This window comes from Chrysoperla carnea, chromosome X, assembly GCF_905475395.1.
Source record: "Chrysoperla carnea chromosome X, inChrCarn1.1, whole genome shotgun sequence".
NCBI classification, from domain to species: Eukaryota; Metazoa; Arthropoda; class Insecta; order Neuroptera; family Chrysopidae; genus Chrysoperla; species Chrysoperla carnea.
This window is the reverse complement of record NC_058342.1, coordinates 28,596,550-28,601,710: the sequence shown is the minus strand read 5'-3', so window position 1 is coordinate 28,601,710 and position 5,161 is coordinate 28,596,550. Positions and strand designations below refer to the sequence as shown.

The following is a 5,161-nucleotide window of genomic DNA, read 5'->3' as shown; positions in this document are numbered from 1 at the left end:
CGAAATTTCAGCTCAATCGGAAACCGGGAAGTGGCTAAAATTAGACTTGCAAGACTTCATTACAGACAGACAACGGGACAGGTGAAACTAAATATAAGCTTGTTTGATTCATTCAATTAATGCGTTAAACGAGAAAGCATTTCTAATAAAAACGGTAGCGCAATAGGACGGAACAATGTTTCATGAGCATAACTGTAATTCTATAGGTATACCTAACACTCCTGAACAAGAGTTTAAGTCTTAAGATCAAGTTGTATCAATATTATTTTAATCTAATAATATAATTATCATTTTACAATATTTAATAATTTTTTTTTTATATTTCTATATAAAATATTAATATCTGTAAGATGCATTGTCGCATGCTAGATAATTCCCATGAAATATCCATTTTAACATAACAAGTTATTCACAAAATGGCGGCAGCTGCAAAACAAGTTCAGAGTCAAAACCGAACCGAACCAAGAAACTCATTGAGTATTATAACAAAAAAATAATATAATATATATCTTTAAACATATTATATATTAATAAATATACCTACAAAAAATAGGGGAGTGTTGTCATTTTCTCCAAAAAATTTTTTGTTAAATGGATAATGATATATCTGTTCGTTCCAAAACCAAAGTTTTGTTTGTAATCAATTATTATTAAGTACATGGATGACCGAGTTTTGCCCGTTATTTATTTTAAATTAAAGCTAGTTAGATTGATTTTTCGCCCCGAAATCCCCTGCATACTACGTGTGATAAAAATCGTTGAAGCTGTTTCCAAGATTAAATTTTCCCAGAAAAAACGACGTTTTCTTAAAATGAAACCTAGCTAGATCGATTTTTCGTCCCAAAAACACACTGCATACTAATTGTGTAACAACGCCATCTACTGAAACCTATCTTTAATGTTTCCATGTTCGTAAAGCAGTTAATTGCTCCTAATTAAAAATAATAATAGTATTACTACTCGCCAATAGATGGCAGTAATAGTTACGTTTGTCAGTTTGTTTCAGTTCCTGAAAACACGGATAAAATGGCATTTTCTAAAAATAAAACCTAGCTATATCAATTTTTCTGCCCAAAAAACCTCTGCATACTAATTTTTATAAAAATCGTTGGAGTCGTTTCCCAGATTCTTGATTCGAAAGAAGAGAGTGTCTTTAATCAATAACTCCGGAAATTAAAGGTTTATAAAAAAAAAACGGCATACGAGCTTTCAAAATTTTTTTTAATAGATAGAACGAAATCTCAAACGCACATTAGAAAAAATTCAAAATAATTTACCATATAGTTTCTGTTTAATTAATTTTTTAATGTTATCATCTATCTGGCTTCTATCTCTGTAAAAAATTCCTTAGATTATATATAACGCGTTTATGAATTGCATCATAATTAATCGGCAACAAATATTAATAAATATTAATCATATATTAAGTTTTATTTTTTATTCAAAATAATATATAAATTAAAATTACGTTTGTAAAAAAAGGAAATTTTGAGGAATTATTTAATTTGACTGTTAATTTTATTCAAGTCAGTTTTTAAATGTTTTTACGATTTTAAATTATTGTTAATGCATATTAAATTTGATCAATAAAATATATTGTGTTATTTTAATTTATTATTATTATTTTTTTGTTACATATATTAAAAAAAATAATTTAAAAAATGATCAAAATGAATTCGACTACAGGTACGATTTAAGCACCGGTATGCAATCGGCTACTCTCCCCTATATATAAATATATATATTATTTTGAGAGCATTATCGCGTTCAATCAAAATGATTTTATATTTATATATACCTCTTATATGTTTGTATAGCATTTCACTTGCCTGTTGTCTGATCGCGGACACGGTGGTCCTTATATTTATAATACAGAATGTCCTATGGATCTGGATCACTTCAGCGAATAATAAATCAAGGCTTGATTTGTCAAGTCTTGGGAAACACTTCCATCAGAGGGTCCCAAACTTTTTTGCCTAAGACCATTTGTCAATTCTCCATAATTTAGATTGAGCGAACTCCAATTCCGGATTAAGACTTGATGTTTTTTTGGAAATTTTCGACCGACCTCCTATCAGCTGTAAAATAAAACTATTTTTTTCTTATAATCTTCGCTCATCCTTATCGTGCGCCATTTATCTGCACCCTAACCTTTTTCCCACTAAGTTTGTGAGGCCCCTAATTACGCGTTGCCTCTGTGCTTGTAAATGTTTTATTATCATAGACTCCTTATTCATATTTTCGCCATCGTAGACTCCTTTCTTTTGTCATGAATCCTCTATTCTTATTTCTCACCCATAGATCCCTTTCACCTTGGAATCAACCCCAAGAGGGTCGATATAGTCCACTTTGGGAATGACTGCGTTAGATGGATAAATGAACCAGTGCTTTTTAAGCAATTTTTAGACTTGCACATTAGTTTGCAGATCCGTTGGTAGTTTTAAATTGCCGTTTTTTAGCCAGGGTCCGAAAGAATGTGAAGCGCTGCCATTAACTTACTAACTAACTTACTATTGCTCAAAATAGCAGAATATATACTTTTAATCACTAGAAATATATTATGGTATTGCGACACACAAGGAAGAAGAACTAAAAACAAAAAACATTTTGAACTATGCAAATCAGAAGTAGAACTCCACAGTTTGAGTATAATTGCATATAAAATATTCTTAAAATTTTTTTTGGCATATCTGCTCAAAATACGAAAATATTAGATAGAGAAATCAAACATATAGTATTTGACGCCATATACTATGTTTGCCATAAGAACCCATGCGAAATTCATGAATATTCCCATATTCTAGGAATATGGACTTGGATTTGCATTTTACATTTTAAGGTATGGAACCCTAAATATGGAGTGAAATTGTTTTTTCTTATTTCAAAATCTATATCAAACAGATGTTTAGAACTGGAAAATCAAAAAGATTCAATTTTCTTTCACTTTTTTTCCATTCTATATTATTTGTACAGAGTGGTGCAGAGAGGTGTGTGATTTTAACAACGCTGTAAAACAAAAGTCCTTCACTTTTTCTAATTTATGTTTTTCTATATTAAAATATAATAAAAAATTCGAACCATCTGTTGCCAGTCTCTGTTCCGTTCTGTCAGTACTTCCACTGCAGTTTCTATCTCTCTCTCTCTCCTGATACTCTTCTTTTTAAATAAACTCACAAAAAGTGTGGCAAATTGTTCCGACTAATTTATTTAACTTTATTCAGTTTAAAATGTTCTTAAGAATTCAATTTTTGTAATTTTCTTAAATTTTTTGTCATGTAGTTTAAGAAAAATTATTTGAAAAAATTGTTGAAACAGCGTTTCTAAAATCGCACGCTTCTCTGCCTTACTCTGTAAATCTAATATGAATATTAAATAAAGCTTATATATCAATTTTCATTATTTTCTCGGGATATGATACCTCACAAAAAATTTATTTCAAGACCCCGGCGAGATTCGAACTCACGATCTCCTGTTTACTAGACAGGCGCTTTAACCAACTAAGCCACGGCGCTGTTGATTTAAATACAATAATATTTTTTCGTGTTATTCAATACCAGAAATCGCTATACATAAATATGAAATATTGCTCGTTAACTTGAGAACATTTGGACCAATTTGACTGTTATTTTCTTTAAAATAGTCAGAGTAAGGGTTTAAATGAAACAAAAGATACAAAAATCACGAAAAACTAAGTGCTTTCTTTATTTATAAATTTTTATTTGTGGTTTTAAAATATTCGTAATTGTTCATATAAGGTTTTCAATGAAAAGTAGTTGGAAAGTTTGGAAAAAAAATTGAATGAAATTTTATGGATTTTTTGGTTATTTTAACTACAAATACGTCTTTTTTTTATGTTCGTTTCCGATAATGGGGACTTGATGAGTTCAAGGGAGCCTTGTGGGTATTTCGGTCAAGCGGGCTTCAAGAAGAGGAGTGGAGGTGTCAAGGGCAATGTTGTGTAAAAGTTTTTGTTATGTTCGTTTCAATTCAAGGGATCATGGCGACCGCAATGAGTGGGCAAGTAAAAAAGACTTTGAAGTTGTGGGTAAGTAAAAGGAGTCAATTGGGTATTAGATTTTAATACTGAGAAAGACTCTATCTAGCGATAAAAAGAGAAATATAGTTTGAAACACGCATAAATACGAAATAGTTAATAGAAATGTTTGTAAACCATACATATATAAAAAGTACTAAAATGTATAATAAAGTGGGTATATTTTGCCTTTTAATTCAATGAAAAAATCAACTGTGTTGTTTAAGTATGGCTTAAATTTTTTCAACTCGTGGCGCAGACATCTTAGCGTTAAAATCAAATTATGTGATGCGTTTTATTTTAAAACCTACAACTTCCCGTTTACTCGTTTCAGAATTGAACTTAATTTAAATCAACTAATTTTAAGTAACTAATATACTCTATCTAGAAATTGGTGGAATAATTTGCCCTAAATGACTGTAGCCACATGAAGGTGTCGTGCCACTCTATATATCCGTTCGGCGTTTCTCTGTATAATACGATAAACGATAATATGTACTTAATATATTCCAGTACTGCTGTTATTATTTATACACTTTGGTCTTTTTTTGATTTTTTTTTTATTATTTTTTTTAAATATACAAGTTCGACCCGCGCGGAATTCCGTGGAGCGGTACTTGTGGCTAAAAACATACTAGAAAAACAGTATATGTATAAGTGATAAATATCAAAAATAATTTACTTTCAATTTATTTATAGGCAATTTTATTACAGATATGATATAGATATTACATAATGAACAAAATTACATTGTGTTACATTTTTTCTATTTTTCGTCATTACCCAGCATGAGAAACTTTGAAATGAGGGATAAATCATGGGATTTGATAAAGGAATAAGGAAGATATCGCGTATCCAGGAAAAAACAGGCTAGGGAAAAAATATATTTTAGTATATATAAATATAATATAAGGCCAACCTGTGATATTCGTTTGATAATACGATTACAGGGTGGATCACCCAAAATAATTTTTACAGATATAATCTTCATAATGCGGTGTATAAACTACCAAAGAAATTGAATAAAGTTCATTTTTGCTTCCAAAGAGTTACTACCAAAACTTTGTTGGTTACACTATATTTTGACAGATAGATACTTGTATGAACTCGTACTAGCTGTTAATTTCA

At 30.0% G+C, this 5,161-nt stretch overlaps 1 non-coding gene across 1 annotated transcript; it reads right to left on the bottom strand.

The window, feature by feature from the left end:
* Positions 1-3,438: 3,438 nt before the first annotated feature.
* Positions 3,439-3,512, bottom strand: Trnat-agu. Its single transcript has one exon. It is a non-coding gene; the product is annotated as a tRNA-Thr (tRNA).
* Positions 3,513-5,161: the final 1,649 nt, after the last annotated feature.